The sequence below is a fragment of the Rhineura floridana genome, chromosome 5, assembly GCF_030035675.1.
Source record: "Rhineura floridana isolate rRhiFlo1 chromosome 5, rRhiFlo1.hap2, whole genome shotgun sequence".
Lineage (NCBI taxonomy): Eukaryota > Metazoa > Chordata > Lepidosauria > Squamata > Rhineuridae > Rhineura > Rhineura floridana.
This window is the reverse complement of record NC_084484.1, coordinates 187,055,769-187,072,387: the sequence shown is the minus strand read 5'-3', so window position 1 is coordinate 187,072,387 and position 16,619 is coordinate 187,055,769. Positions and strand designations below refer to the sequence as shown.

At 50.8% G+C, this 16,619-nt stretch overlaps 1 protein-coding gene across 2 annotated transcripts in view; it reads left to right on the top strand.

Moving 5' to 3' along the window:
- The first annotated feature begins 6,946 nt into the window (after window positions 1-6,946).
- The window catches only part of RHOG (ras homolog family member G), a 29,942-nt gene continuing 20,269 nt past the window's right edge, over window positions 6,947-16,619 (top strand). Inside the window, exons 1-2 of one of the 2 annotated variants that reach the window (XM_061629232.1) lie at window positions 6,947-7,188; window positions 9,566-9,635. The gene's annotated coding sequence lies outside the window, so the exon portion shown is untranslated. The remainder of the gene's footprint in view (window positions 7,189-9,565; window positions 9,636-16,619) is intronic. The other variant, XM_061629231.1, reaches the window with a different exon arrangement.

The window sequence follows — 16,619 nt, the reverse complement described above, 5'->3', positions numbered from 1 at the left end:
AATTTGCTCCCACAAGATGCAGTAATGGCCACCAGCTTGGATGGCTTTAAAAGAAGATTAGACAAATTCATGGAGGACAGGGCTATCAATGGCTACTAGCCGTGATGGCTGTGCTCTGCCACCCTAGTCAGAGGCAGCATGCTTCTGAAAACCAGTTGCTGGAAGCGTCAGGAGGGGAGAGTGTTCTTGCACTCGGGTCCTGCTTGCGGGCTTCCCCCAGGCACCTGGTTGGCCACTGTGAGAACAGGATGCTGGACTAGATGGGCCACTGGCCTGATCCAGCAGGCTCTTCTTATGTTCTTATTCACAGGGTCACCTTAAGTCGTAATTGACTTGAAGGCACAGAACAACAACAACAATGGTCTCACTTTTCTTTTTCTCCCTGGTTCTGTGTGTTTCTCATCTATAGATGGCAGCAGTCTCCTTCCAGTGCCAACAGCCCAAGAGCACCCACATGTTCTGGAAGAGAACATCCAGAAGGCTTTCTACATTATCTCTCCTTGCAGAAATCCAGCCCTGCATCAGACTCTCCAACTGTCACACGTAGCAATCTGTCCTACCTTTGGTCATCAGTCCACAGTGAATGGCAGCAGCTCTCCGGGGTTTCAGGGAAGGGTTCTGTCCCAGCCCTACCTGGAGATGCTGCCGGGAATTGAACCTGGACCCTTTGGCGTTCGGGAAGCAGAGGCTCTCTCACTGAGCCACAGCCTTTCCAATACAAGGGGCCTGGAGCTCATGAAAGACCCAAGTCTACCTGTATAATACTTACAGTCCCTATTGTGGCTAATGGCTGCGCATTTGCTACCATACCAAGTTCAAGGTTCTAGTCTTGGTGTACAAAGCCCTATACAGCTTGGGACCAGGATACCTGGAAGACCGTCTTACCCCTTATACACCCAGTCAATCACTGTGCTCTGCACGTGAGGGCCTCCTGCAGATACATACATAAATTTATTGTGCGGTCAATGACCCGTTATACAAAAAGTTACGTAGATAAATAAATTTTCAATAAAAAGTATGCAAATAGAAGCTATCGTTGCAGAGAATTAGTGAGGGATTTTGCCACGTATAAATTGAGCCAGATAAAGGAATTTGGCCACCCCAAACGAAATGGATTTGTTCTTACCACATAGTAGGAAATGTAATTGGTCTGTAGATGTACAGTATGGTGGAAGATATTTCAATAAGGGTTTTAGGAGCTTGTCTCGTGGAGTGGTATAGAAGGGGCAAATAAAAAGGACATGTGTAAGAGATTCGATTTCGTTACAGGGACAAGAGCAAATGCGTTGGTCTTGTGGGATGCCCCGATAGCGACCTTCTAGAAGGGCTGATGTTAGGGAATTAAACCTGGCCCTAGTAAAGGCTAATCTGTGGGAAGGGCGGTCTAGGAACTCTAAGTATGGGGCAGGGAGAGGGGTAAAAAATCTCAAGCCAGAGTATAATGGGGAACAGGTTTTGGCAGCGTTGGCTATGTCCCGCTGACGGTCTATGTCTCTTAATCTCCTGTGTATGGTAACTTTAATTGTGTTAGGGTCTAAGGTAGTTAGTGATTCCCATGACCTTCTGCAGATACCATCTTATCAGGAGGTTTGTTTTGCACGATATAGGAAACGGACCTTTAGTGTGGCAGCACCTACCCTGTGGAATTCCCTCCCTTTGCATATTAGGCAGGCGCCATCTCTGCTATCTTTTCGGTGCCTTTTGAAGACTTTCCTCTTTCAACAAGGCTTTTAAGTAGAGACCTTATCCCAGTCTGCTTCTGTGTTGAAATTGCTTTTTAATGTTCTTAAATCTTTTTAAAATGTTTTTAATCTTAGATGTTTCGAAACCTTTTTTTAAGTAATGTATTTGAATATGTTTTGTTTTAATGTGTTTGTTTTTATGATGTTTTTGGTGCTTTTGTTTGCTGCCCTGGGCTCCTACTGGGAGGAAGGGCGGGATATAATAATAATAATAATAATAATAATAATAATAATAATAATGTCTAACTCTGGGCACTTCTAGATTGTTGCTGTTTTGGGGTGGGATCCAATCACATACCAACAAATTCAATTGCAATTCAAGTTGTTTCGGAGGCCTGGAAACAAGCTCTGTGTGATGGAGGTTGCTTCTGTACTAGAGCTTCTCTGTCACAGCAGGAGCTGCTTGGCTTGCAAATTACAGCCCGCCTTCCCTTCCCTTGAAGGCGGTGCAGCTCCTCCTGCCGCCCGGAGCAAGTGGGCCCCTCTCTGTCTTTCGCTCTCAGACTAGCCTACCTTGCAGGGTCGCTGTGAGGATAAGATGGGGAGGAGAATCCAGCACACCACCTTGAGCTCCTTGGAGGAAAGGCAGGATACAAATATAATAAACAAGCCAATCGTATTATGTTGGCTGGGGGTGATGGGAGTTGTAGTCCAAAGGATCAAGAGGGCGCCAGGGCAGGGAAGGCTGCTGTAGTGGATAAAAGATGCAAACTGGAGACTTCCCAATTTGCAGCTCAGCCTCGCAGCAATTACAGTGAAACATGGCATTTGGGTGTTAGCACAAATTAAACCAGAACTGTCACTAGAAGCTAAAATGATGAAACTGAGGTTATCATACTTTGGAGACATCATGAGAAGACATGATTCATTAGAAAAGACAATCATGCTGGGAAAAACAGAAGGGAGTAGAAAAAGAGGAAGGCCAAACAAGAGACGGGTTGATTCCATAAAGGAAGCCACAGACCTGAACTTACAAGATCTGAACAGGGTGGTTCATGACAGATGCTCTTGGAGGTCACTGATTCAAAGGGTCGCCATAAGTCGTAGTCGACTTGAAGGCACATAACAACAACAACAACAATGGCATTTTGAGGGTTTTCAGTTATTTCCTAGAGACCTGGGGGCTCTTTGCTGGCCTCAAGCAATCCCCCTACCACCTTGCTCAGCTCAATAATATACAGGCAATGCATCCATGAGGTTGTGATCTTCCCTGCAAGAAGACACTACTGAGGCTTCTCCAGCTCAGTGGCAGAGCAGTTGCCTTGCGTGCAGAAGGTCCCAGGTTCAGTCTGGTAGGGCTGGGAGAGGCTCCCTGCCTGAGGCCTTGAATAGCCGCTGCCAGTCAGTGTGGGCAGTACTGAGGTAGATGGACCAGTGGTCTGACTCAGCCTTAGGCAGCTTCCTCTGTTCGTAGCTCACTGGCGCCAGGCTTTTCCGTCTCCAGAGTCCCAGCCCATCAGTGGCTCATCCACGTCTGGGATCTCTTCCGCCTCCCGCGACTGGGTACTCTGTCGCTGGCCTCCTGGGTCAGCCTCAATCCCTCCTAGCGCTGAACCAGCAAAGCCCTCACTTCCTCATAGCGGTGAGACGCCACAGTCTGTGTCAAGAGTGCTTTGGAGGTTTCCCCCACGGCTCAGGTTGGGCTGTCAGGGATTTCCTGGACCCATTGCAGCTGGGCTTCACTTCTGGTTTTGGAACAGAAATGGCCTCAGTCACGCTGTGTGGGGCTGACCTTTGCCAAGAGCAGGACTGCTCTCTTAGACCAGGGCTCAAAGCCCACGAAAGCTCCCATCTGAGTGGCTGTGCGCAGTGTGGGGAAGCTTAGCCGTTTCTTGTGATTGGTGTTGAGAAATCTTGTTGATGTTGCAGAGTGGCAAAATTGGGAATGGAGCATCTGAGTGAGCCTTTGTGTGTTTGAATCTTTGCTAAAGATTACACCGTCCCTGGAATTAGTCAGACTGAGACTTTAAGCTTCAAAATAAGAAAGAACTACTTTATTCTGGAAGTACATGCTTGATAGGAAAGAGTTCTACATCTAGCTAACTAGCTCAGTTGGAGACGCAAACACTAAGCCTAGTGTTTGCCCTCATGCTGGGAGGAGAGGGAGAGACAAAGAGAAGATGTCTGCTCTCCCTCTCAAGAGAAAGGAGGAAGGAGACCAGCAGATGTGGTCAACATCCTAAGCATATCAGTCTAGCAGGAAGGGAGAGACAGCAGGAGATCAAAGGGCAGGTATTAGCCTAGCCATCTGGAGGTCTCCTCTAGCTACCCTTGTTAACCCCATGCAGCCTCAACCCACCAGTTGGAGTTGAACCACATATTCCAACAGTTGATTTGTTGAAGAAGTCGTCTGCTAGAGTCTGAACCCTCCTTAGTAGTTTGGTTATTTGCAGACCCAGTTTTAGGCTTTTCGGAAAATCCATAGTGGAAGGACAGATGTTGCTGAACTACACCTCCCTGGATTGGGGCATGGGGGTCTTGTGTTGCAGGGTTCCCCTCATGCTCAGATGGTGGATTCCAGAAGTGGTGGTGCTGGGCATTTATTGCTCTGTCCCCTGACAGTTACGCTACGGGGTTCCAGAGGGCTCTCTTTTGTCCCATGTGCTCTTTGACATGTGCGTGAAAGTCATTGGGAGAAGCCATCCAGGGGATCTGGATCCATGGGCTGGATCAGGGACAGTAAACTGAGGCTCAGTCTAGGTAAGACAACAGCGTTGCGGGGGCGAGGAGATCTCCCCAGCTAAGTGATGCTTGGAGTGGGTGGACTTCCAGATCATATTTGTCATTTGGGGATCCAGCACTGTTGCTGGAGGCTCAAGTGACATCAGCGGCTCTAAGAGTGCTTTTCATCACCTTAGACTGTGGCCCAATCTGCAGAGAGGTTGCCTTGGGACAGTGATCCAAGCTCTGCTAACCAAGCAGTGGTCTGGCTTGAAAGTCAGAGTATAGCTGGCCATGAACATGTTGACTCCTAGAGAGGAGATTGCACCTGCTTTTCTCCTGTCTGGTCCTTTTTGGTCAGCACAGGACCAGTTAAGCTGAGTTTTGGCTTAGCGTGTAATCCAAACCCAGCATCACAGTTACCACAACCTGTAACCATAGGGCAAGGGGTCTTAACCTGTGTCCCATGGATGGGCTTTAGGCGGGTCCATCAAACGGCCTAAAAAAAATCAATATCCAATGCAATAAAATAAATTGTATGCAAAATTTTATGTGTATGTGTTTACGTGCATATTTCTGGGGAGGGAGTCCATCGCTTTCATCAGATTCTCAAAGGGGTCTGTCACCCAAAAAAGGTTAAGAACCACCATCGGAGGGCAAAGTGTGACTACAGATCATCATTAAGGAGGGGAGACTATAACCAATGTTAGTTCTACTCAGAGTAGACCCATTCCAATTAATGGACATGACAAACTTATGATGACACAGCAAGCCATACCGCAATGACCTGAGAAGCGCAGGGAGGAGCAAAGCAATTGCAGTCTCCATTTGAGAGCCCAGTAACTCAGGTTAGTTTAGTTTAGTTGTCTGAACGCAGCCAAAGTGTATAGAGATGGAGATGGCCTTTTTGAAAAGGGTCCTGATACTTCAGTTGGTCCAAGGTAGGGGGCCTCCCTAATGAGGTAGCCAGTAGAGAGGGGCCTTTTCAGTGGTAGCGCCCCAGTTGTGAAATCCTGCCTGGCCCTTCCCTTTATGCTATGTTCTGTTCTTACATTCTTGTGTATGATGGTTTTAACCTCTGTTTTGTGAACCACCCAGAGATCTTTCACTTTGGGGCAATGTAGGAATGTAAAGAAATGAACAAATGTCACTCTGAGGCCTCTGGCTTTGCCGTGGCAAGGTCTCCATTCACTCTGGGCAGGAGGTGCTGCTTCTGCCTCTATTCTAGCCCAGCTATGCCAGCTCACAGTCCAAATAAACGAAATTCTGCTGCTGACACAAGAGTTACGCTCACCCCTCTTCTCTGGGTGGTGAGAAGTTCCAGGATCCAGCGCTTACTCACAGCTGGTTTCCTTTGGTGGTCACTGGAGGCTTATCAGCATTTTGACATCTTTGCATTTATTTAGAATGCCCAGAGTGAATGTAGGGGAAGGCACTCCAAGAGGGCGCACACGTCCATGGCTCCTCCCACTTCAGACCTACAGGGACACAGCCAGCACCCTCAGATTTTTACAGAGCTCTCTTGTCCCTTCACACACCTGGATTGCCCTGGCCTACATTGCAGCATCCTTAGCTGGGGGATGGGGCCTGTTGTTTGCCCCTTTCACGTATTCCCTAGCCATTCAGAAAACGAAAGAGAAAGTATCTAACAAGCCTGAGGCTGAGGCTAGATATTCCGGTAGGGAGGATGTACATTCTTTTTAAAATCGTTCTTAGAAGGGTGTTTTTAAACTGTTTTCAGACATTTTAATTGTATTCTGTTATTGATGCTCATATCACTGGCCAGGGCACTCCTGGAGGGCAACTTGTTGGCAACCCTGTCCCATTCCTCAGGAGAAATTTCAGGCGCCTTAAAGCACCAAAGGCCCAATCCAGGGAGGTCTCCTGCAGAGGTGAGGCCCCACTGAATGGGAGTTGGGCCCAAGGTCAGCAGAGGAGCCAGACTGGCTTTTGAATCTTGTTTTTGAACCCACAGCGACTGCAGATCTCTCTTTCGCGAATGACTTGACTTGGGGAGGGTTTGACAGAGTTGTTTCAGTAACTGATGTCTGCCTTTGACATCTGAATTTGCGTGGGCAGAAATTTTGCCACTGCTTCCCAAAACACCCTCCTACATAAGGCTTATCATACTGAACGTTCACATGAAACATTTGAGGCATTTTGCCTGCATTCCTCTGAGGCAGCGGCTCTAGGTGGGTCTCTCACTGGTTTGATCTCTGAGACGCCAGATATATAGAATCGTGGAGATGGAAGGAATCTTTGGAGGTCATCCAGCTCAACCCACAGGACTCCACAGATACAACACCCCGGCCTCTGCATAAGCAAAGCCTGAGGCCACAGATCCATGAATGAGAGGAAAGGACCTTGGCCCGGCCTGGCGGCTCAAGTCTCCTTCATGTGTGCAATTCACCGGGGGTCCTTGTCAAAGATCGGGCGCAGCTGCCCCCTCGCCCCGTGCCTGCAGAGGCAGTCCCGGCCCCGATCCGGCCCCTGCCTTTCGCATTCGGGACGGGGGAAAGGCAGCCTCGTCCCAGCGCCCTTGCAGCCCAGCCCGCCCAGGGCGGCGGCGGCGGCGGGGATGCCCAGCTGGGCGGGGCGCGCTGCCCCCTCCCGGCTTGCAAAGCAACTTCCCCAGCGAGGCAGGCAAGCAGGCAGGCAGGCGCTCCTCCTCGGCACACTTCCTCCGGCCGCCCTCACTTCCTCCTCCTGCTCCTGCGAAGCGGCCGAGGCGACCAGCAGCCCAGCAGCGCCCGCCCTGTCGGCCGCCGGAGCGACATGAGGCCAGGTGGGTCCCGGCCGGGAGGGGCTGGGCTGAGCTGGGCGCGGGGGGGACAGAGAGCGCCTCTGATGGGCTCATGCGGCGGGCGGCGCGCGGGTCCCCGAGATGCGGCGCGTAACGGTCCCTCGCCGAGGCCGGGCGAGGCGCGCCCTGAAGAGGCGCCGAATGCCCGGGCAGAGTCGGGGCTGGGGGAGGCAGGCGGGCAAAGCTCCCTCCCCTCCCCTCGACTCCAGCTCCGGATCCCGCTCCTGGAGCTGTGGCGCCCGGGTGAGGTCGACCCTGAGCATGTGCAGAGTGCCGGCTGGCGCTCTCTGCCGCTCCTGCAGTCAACAGGGCCACTGCGGGAGCCGAGCCCGGCAGGAGCCGCCGCCGCCACCGCGTGCCAAGTTAGAATGATCTCCCCACCCTGCTAGCCCGGGCCTCTCCTGAACCCGCCTTGGGGTGCGGTAGGGGGCTCAGCCTGCCTTTCAGAGCCCAGGCCTCTCTGCGTCAGATTTCAGTAGGGCTGCCAGCCTGGGACGGATCGGCTGCACCTAGTGCACACCTGCCTGGAAGTAAGTCCCGTTGAACTTAGCCAGCGCGACTCTTGATGGGTAAATATGCACAGGACGGTGTGGTTTGTGACTCTCAGGATACAGGATGCGATTAAACCAAGTCTCCTCCTCCCCCGCCGCCGCCGCCGCCTTTTCTAACTTGGCTCCCGACTCCCTTTCGGGAGTCCCCTTTCGGCCCGTCGCATGACCTTTCGGATCGCTGCGCCGCGAGCATGTTTGTGCCCGTCAGTGTGAGCTGTGTGTGAACCCCGAAGCAGCTCCGTAATTCTGGGGCATCGCAACTCCCTGTGGCAGGGAGGGTCTCAAAACAGCGAGTCCCCTCCCTTCTGCATGTGGAGATGGTACCGTCCCGCGGGGGTCTGTGTCACGTGTTCTCTCCGGGATGTTTGAATCGGCTCTTAAGACGCAGCAGCTCCCGGGCTCGTCCTCTAAGGGTTAAAATATCCTCTACTGGCGGCGCCCAAGGGAGGAGCAGCATCAGGGAAGGCGCGGGCTGGGGGGCACTAGGACCTGGGGCCTGCCTTACGTAGAGTCAGACCATTGGTCCATCTAGCTCAGTGCTGTCTACACTGACCGGCAGGGGCACCCCCAGCCCCTCCAGGGATTGTGGCCAGTCTGCCACTCACCTGCAGCTCTACTTCCCCATAAGATTGAGGGAGGAGGTGAGCGCAAGTGCATCGCGAGGTGGTGCTGAGGGCTGTAGAGGAATATTTGCCCCGCAAGGCTCACTCAGTTTGAGCCCTGGGAGCTCGTCTTTATGTTGGAACCTCCAGGCAGCCCCCTATCTCTGGAGAAGAGGGCAGACGAGAGGCTTCTGACCCCTCTTCCCTCCAGCTGCTGATGAGCATGCCTGCTTTCAATGGGAGATCCAGCCCTGCGGCCCTCCTGGGAGGTGCTTTCCAGCTCAGTGGCACAGCTCGGAAGGACCTCCTGACTCTTGGTCCATCTAGCTCAGTATTGCCCACACTGATTGACAGCATCCTCTCCCAGTCCTTCCTGTGGCCTTCGTCGCCCAGAGTGGCTGGACATCCAGCCAGATGGGCGACTAATAAATTTATTATTATTATTATTATTATTATTATTATTCTGCATGCAGAGCAGGGGCTCTGCCCCTGAGCTACGATAGCACACAAGAGTTAGATGGCACCTCAGAGGTCATCTAGTCCAGCCCTCTGCCGTGCAGGAAACCCACCACTCCGATGCCTGCTTTAGGCTTCTTTGTTGGGAAGTGAAACCCAAGAACCCTTCTGTCTGCCCTCATTTGTTGTAGTGTCCCTTTGCCACTGCTGGCTCCTTGCTTCCTGTTCCCAGCCCAGAGTACAATGGCTACATCAGAACTAGATCAGAACACCCTCCTCACCCAGAAGTGTGTGTCCCTCAGGGGCTGGCCAGGCACCTCCAGGAAGTTCACAAAGCAGGACAGGAAGGCGATGGCCTTGCCCTGTTGTCTGTTCCCAGCATCTTTTACTGAGGGGTAGGCTGCCACTGAACATGGAGGTTCCATTTAGCTATCAGGACTGACAGCTGGTCTGATGACAGACCTTTCCTCCTCCTTCATGAATCTGTCTAATCCTGTTTTTTTTTTAAAAGCTGCATAAGTCTGTTGCCATCACCTTCATCGGCCTTCACCAACCTGACGCCCTCCAGATATTTTGGGCTCCATTCAGCACGGCTGATGGGATGGAGGGCACCACGTTGGCAACGGCTGACCGACATAGTGGGATGGTGACTCAGTTGTGCATGTGCCGGCAGTTTCCCCCGCCACTATCAGTGAGGAACTGCCTGCAGTCTATGATCATCTGAAGTTCCTTTTCTGTGCTTCCCCCTAGCTGAGACTCTGCTGTGGAAAGTGTGCCCCCTGCGCTGGAACAGGATGGAGAAGGGAGGCTTCCAAAGAGGGTGAGCCCAAAGAGACTGCTGCCCTGAGCAGCTGCCTTGCCGCAGTCCAGGAGTGCCCTGAGAGAGGCTTCCTGCTTGGGCTGGGCAGGGCTGTTTCATTGGCACCCCTAAAAATGTGGTCACTCTTGGGCCCAGCAGTGAGTGAGCCACAACACCCTGAGCTCACTCAACTGCAGACTCCTTCAGATCCATGGGCTTCATGGACGCTCCTTTGGGGGGCCTGCAAAGAGCTTCGAACTCTTCCGGTGCAGCGAGCCTGCTTCAATGCTGCACCTCTTGCTATGGCCAGGCGGTTTATTAATGACAATTTAGCGACCATAGGAAAAGAGCCAAAGTACCTTTAAAGCCAGCCTGATCTGGCACCTGCTAATTGAGCTATTATCATGGTCTGTTGCGTCATGCTGTGCAAGGCTGCAGTTCTCATGTCAGAAACTGGGGTGGGTAGAGGGATCAGCCAAGCTACAATCAGGACCATTCTTTGGCCTAACCCTTCTAGAGCTGGAATTCAGGATGGGCAGCGTCCTGGTTTTGTTTGGGGGCTGTGACTGTGGGAGGAAGATGCGCTGCACTCTCTTCAGCCTTTGGGCTTTCTTTCTGTTCTTACCCCCCCCCCCGCCGCCCCCTGCTGTTCTTAACCTTGGAATTAAATCTTTCTGGTCAGGATAGGCAGAGGTTGCACCAAGGAGGTTCCCTTTTGATGCAAAAAACAGCCTTAGCTCAGTGGTAGAGCACCAGTTCAGTCCCCAACGCATCTCTGGATAGGGCTGGGAGAGACTCCTGCCTGAAATCCTGGAGAGCCACCGCCAGTCAGTGTCGACATCACTTAACCAGAGGGACCAACATTCTGGCTTAGTAAAGGCAACTCCCTCTGTTCCCGTGTGAGATGCAAACCAGCCCAAGCAGGACCCGAGTGCGAAGAGCGCTCTCCCCTCTTGCGGTTTCCAGAAACCTGGTATCTGGAAGCATCCTGCCTTCGCCTATGGAGGGAGAGCACAGCCGTCATGGCTCGTGAACATGGATAGCCTTCTCCTCCATGAATTTGTCCAATCCCCTTTTAAAGCCATCCAAGATGGTGGCCATCGCTGCCTCCTGGGGGAGCAAATTCCATAATTTAACTCTGCACTGCTGCGTGAAGAAGGACTTCCTTTCTCTGTCCTGAATCTTCCAACATTCAGCCTCATTGGATATCCACAAGTTCTTATGTTCTTCTGTTCTTAAAACTTTTCTCTAGCCGCTTCCTCCATGCCGTGCATGTTTTTATACACTTCTGTCATGTCGCCTGTGACTCTCCTTTCCTCTAAACTGAAAAGCCTCAAATGCCGCAACCTTTCCTCATAGGGGAGTCTCTCCACCCCCTTGATCATTGTGGTTGCCCTTTTCTGAACCTTTTTCAACTCTGCACTATACTTTTTGAGGTGGGGCAACCAGAACTGTACACAGTATTCTACATGTGGTTGCATCATAGATTGATATGACGGTGTTATATTATTGGCAGTTTTATTTTCAATTCCTTTCCTGGGTCGACATCTTCATTGAGCTGTCCATGATGATCTCAAAGCCTCATTCCTGGTCATTCGGCCATCAGTTCAGACCCCATGAGTGTATATGTGAAATTAAGAATTACTTTTTGTCCCAACATGCATCTGTTTGTGATAATGTGGCTTCCAACTCTTCACAGCCCCACCCAGGAGCTACTTGGAATGAGAATGGCTGCACATACCTTCAAGAAGTTTCTTTCTGCCCTCCGCTGAACTCTGGCTCCTGGGTTGTGTGTGTTGCGTGTTGCACATGAACCTTGGGCAAACTAGATCCCGTGTTCGGTGGCTTGTGGGGGGGGGCAATTGTCTTTGACAGATGGGATGTGAGGGGCTCCAGTGATGGAGGGGAATGGGCTGAAACTGCCCCCCTATCACACCTCTCCAGCCCACTGTGAAGCTCTACAGGGCTTTCATGAGTCAAGTGCACGCACACATACGGCACCTCCTGACCTCTTTTTTCACATAGTCACACTGTGGTGTGATGAATCAACCAAACTCAGGCTGGGGCAGTTTCAGCATTCTGCAGCTCTCAGTGATTTAGGGAAAGGGCTTTACTTGCCAGCACCTTTGCAGTGTGTGTGTTGGTGGGGGGAGTAAAACCTCCCCCTCCCATAACAGAACACTGGTGAGGGGTGGTTTGAATTCCACTCACAACGACCCCGCAGGTAGGCATGATGTGGCTCTGTGCAGGAAACGTAGAAATGTAATGTGTGCTGACATTGTCCACAACTTGGAAAGCTGCTTTTCTCAGCAAGGAGACTCATTGAAGCCTTGATAAAGGGAAGGGAAGGCACAGCAGACCTTTTTTTATTTTGCAGAGAAAAGCGGGAGGTTTAAAGCCTTTGAGCATCCGCCTCCTCAGGTGCCATGGGGCTTGTGCACTTTGTATGTGGGTAGTTATGCCAGAGTCTGTGAAGAAGTTCCCCAAGAAGGTGGAACCAATTTGCCAGAAGTAGCAGAGGCGCCTCCTGGGTCCTCAGAACTAAGCCCTAAAGTTGAAAAGCCAGCCCGTTCAGGGGGCAATTGTGTGCTGCGCATAGGATCTGTACCGTGTTGGATGCTTGGGATGGTGAAGCCTCTGACACCAATGAGCAGAGCTGGTGTTATCATTTTGGCATGTTCATAGACTGAACACCCCAGCAGGCTCGGGGAACAAAGGAGTCAGGATGATTGCAGTGCAGTTTGTGTAAGGGCAGGAGAAATTGCCAGTTTGGCTGGGATTCCACCCTCACCCAGGCCCCTGAGGCAAGAGTGGCTTCATGGGGGGATGAGCTTCCAGGAGCCAGGGAAGCAAAAGACTGAGGCTCAAAGGCAACGTGGCTGAAGAAAGAACAGTCAGCAGGCCACAGATGGGGAAACAGGAACCTAGGAGGTGGAAGGGGGGCTATTTTCTGGCTTGTAGCAGATTTCACAGCACAATAAGCCACAAAGCAACTTCCTACTTTGGTGGCCTCTACGCTTCTGTCGGGTGGGGGGGTGGGGTTGCTTGTGGGGCCATTTGAAACTTCTTTTTTGGCCAAGCATCCCTGGGAAAGGCAAGCAATCACTAAAAGGGCCACCAACACCCTGGCAGAGGACCCACTGCCAACCGGAACCAAATCCCCAGAATCTTAAAAATTCAGTGATATGGGTGGGGCAAGGTTAGGATGCAGATATGACCGGAGTGGGGAGCTGCTACTGGGCTGGCAACTTCATGCGCAGGCTCAGGCCTGCCCAGTTTGACATGCCAGCACATCAGCCGGGTGGTGGACGTCCAGGTTGGCTTCTGAGCGTTCCCTCATTTGGAGATTCACAGGGAGTCCAACCAGCTCCATCATTTGGGCTACAGCTGCTGAGCCAATGAAGTCCGATCCCAGTGGCTGATGGGCTTGCAGAGTCCACAATAAGCAGACTTACACAGCCCAGTCCAGGAAGCAAGGAGCCCAGCGCCAGAGCCCAGGGGGGCTTCTTGGCTGACTTCGTGAGCAGCTCCAACATAGCACCTATCCAACAGCCCCTCCGACAGCATCAGGAGCAGCGGCTGTGGGAGCCCAGCAACAAGGAAGTGACAGGCCAGCGGTCAGGATCAGGGTCCCTTGGCTCTGGGAGCCAGAGAGCAAACATCTCTGTACGTCTCTCGCCCAAGCTCTGCGTGTGTGTATTTATGCCTAGTGACCTACAGTAGATGGTTACAGAAATTAAAACTGGGGGGTTTAAAACATTTAAATCAGACTTTTTTTTAACCATAAGCTCTCTTTTAAGACACCCTGATTAAAATTAAAACAGAATACAAGAATGTACACTCAGTGCATGCATTCAGACATAACAAATTAAACCAGAATTGTCACTAGAAGCTAAAATGATGAAACTGAGGTTATCCTACTTTGGACACATCATGAGAAGACATGATTCACTAGAAAAGACAATAATGCTGGGAAAAACAGAAGGGAGTAGAAAAAGAAGAAGGCCAAACAAGAGATGGATTGAGTCCATAAAGGAAGCCACAGACCTGAACTTACAAGATCTGGACAGGGTGCTTCACGGCAGATGCTCTTGGAGGTCACTGATTCACAGGGTCGCCATAAGTCGTAACTGACTTGAAAACACATAACAACAACAAACTAAACTATGGTTTCATTTTGTGTGAACAAACCTTGCGCTTGTGCAGTTCTCCCTCCCCGCCCCCAGTCTTCTGGTCTCTGGCTGCATTTTCTTCTGTTTTCAACCTACCACAGTTTGTTGTCACATCTGAAGCAGGACAAACTGTGGTTAGTTTTAAATATGGTTTGTCCAAACAAGCCAACTTGAAATTGTGGATTTATTTTAATTGTGAATTAAACTTTAGAAACCAGAAAACTCCACTACCAGGCAACTACTTGGGAGGAGGAGAAGCCAGAGAGGGACCAGGCATGCTTTTGGACCCAGCAGATTACTGAGAACGGGGAAGAGTTGCCTGAGAGCATAGAAACCTTCCCATACTTTGCTGAGCTATGTTCCCGCTCTAGGGAACTGGTGATGGACAGCGCATAAGTTTGAGGCAAACCACAGTTTAGGGTTGTGTCCAAATGCAAACATGGTCTCTGAATCAGTGGCTCACTATTAAATATGCCAACTAAATATGTCAGGGATGCCGCTCAACAAGATCAGCCTCAGAAGACCTTCTCTCGATCCCACCGGTTAAAACAGCTAGACTGGTGAGGACTAGAGAGAGGGCTTTTTCAATAGTGGCCCCCACCCTGTGGAACTCTCTCCCAAATGATCTCCGCCATGCCCCTTCTATGATGAGCTTCCGCCGGGCCTTGAAGACCTGGCTCTTCAGGCAGGCTTTTGGGGTGGGTTAGGTTTTTACTGTTATGGTTTGAAATTTTAATGTTTTAATGTATTGTTTTATCTTGTACGTCGCCCAGAGTGGCTGGACAACCAGCCAGATGGGCGACTAATAAATTAAATAAATAAATAATAATAATAATAATAAAAGGCTCCTTCTTTATGCAAATATAGTACCATGCGGGAAATATCTGTATCAGTTTAAGGATTAAAAATATGTCCCAATAGGCCATTATTACGGACTTGATCCGGGGGGCGGTCAGGCACTGGCATTCCACTCCCAGCTCCAAGTGCCAAGTAGAGTGCTCAGTTACACATGGCCAAAAAAGGAGAAATCTCCAACCAAAATATATACATTTTATTTATTTATTATTAGATTTATATCCCGCCCTTCCTCCTAGCAGGAGCCCAGGGCGGCAAACAAAAGCATTAAAAGCACTTTAAAACATCATAAAAACAGACATTAAAATACCTTAAAACAAAACAACTTTAAAAACATTTTTAAAAGCTTTGAAGATATATTTTTTAAAAAGGTTAAGAAATGTTGGGTTTTTTTAAAAAAAGGTTTAAAAACATTAAAAAGCAATTCCATAAAATTTGCATATGCTGATTTGTATGTAGAGATGCCACTTTAGAAATAAAGACTGTAAATTTAACAGTAGTGCAATATGTCTCCCCAAGAGTGTGACCTGGTGAGATCCAGGCTGCTCAAAGGCCTGTTCCGATGGGTAACTGTTGATTAAGGGGAAAGGCTGTAGCTCCCTGGGCAGAGCATCTGCTCTGCATGCAAGAGGGCCCGGGTCATAGAATCATAGAATAGTAGAGTTGGAAGGGGCCTATAAGGCCATCGAGTCTAGTCTCCTCCAAATCAAAGCTTTCCTGACAGGTGGCTATCCAGCTGCCTCTTGAATGCCTCCAGTGTGGGAGAGCCCACTACCTCTCTAGGTCATTGGCTCCATTGTCGTACCACTCTAACAGTTGGGATGTTTTTCCTGAAGTCCAGTCAAAATCTGGCTTCCTGCAACTTAAGCCCGTCATTCTGTGTCCTGCACTTTGGGACGATCGAGAAGAGATCCCGGCCCTCCTCTGTGTGGCAACCTTTCATGTACTTGAAGAGGCCCCAACAGCATCTCCCGCTGGGGTGGGGAACGCCCCCTGCCTGACATCCTTGAGAGCTGCTGCCAGTTAGTGTAGACAGTACACTGAGCAGCGTCAAGGCCTCAACAATTCTCTCTTCTTCAACTTCTCAAGCAGGGCAGCCTTTCAAATAGAGCAGGGGGGGCTGGACTACAGCTCTCATCATGCCTTGCGCACTGACCATGCTGGCAGCTGGGGCCAAAGAGAGCTGGAGTTCAACAACATCTAGAGGGCCACAGGTACTCTCTCTCTCCACCCCTGAAACAGAGGGTGCTGTAGGAGCATTAGAGCTGGGATAGCCCAGTGGGGAGGAGAGCCTGGCTGGGAGTCCAGAGTCTGAGAGTTCAAATCCCTGCTCGTGTCTCCTGGGTGTCAAGGGCCAGCTAAAGATCACCCCACAGTGAGTGGCTCAGGGGTTACATGCCCTGCCACCTGTGCAGCCGTGGGCAAGCTGCAGAGTCCCAAGGAGCCCAGTGGCCCCCCAGCTGGCAGTTGCGGACAAGGAAGGGGCTGGCTTGTGCATCTGTGGCAAGCTGAGCAGGCCCTAGCCAGCTGGGGAGGACTAGCCTCAGAGGGAGGCAACGGTAAACCCCCTCTGAATACCTCTTACCATGGAAACCCTATTCGTAGGGTCGCCATAACTCGGGATCGACTTGAAGGCAGTCCATTTCCATTTTTCATAGGAAAGGCAAAGCAAAGAAAGGCTACTCAGGGATTATGCCTTTCTATATCCAATCAAGAGAACCAGTGTGGTGTAGTGGTTAAGGTGTTGGACTAGGACCTGGGAGACCAGAGTTCGAATCCCCACACAGCCATGAAGCTCCCTGGGTGACCTTGGGCCAGTCACTGCCTCTCAGCCTCAGAGGGAGGCAATGGTAAACCCCCTCTGAATACCGCTTACCATGAAAACCCTTTCATAGGGTCGCCATAAGTCGGGATCGACTTGAAGGCAGTCCATCTATCCATTAGGAGCTTTGGCTCCCTATCCTCCATACTGGCTGGC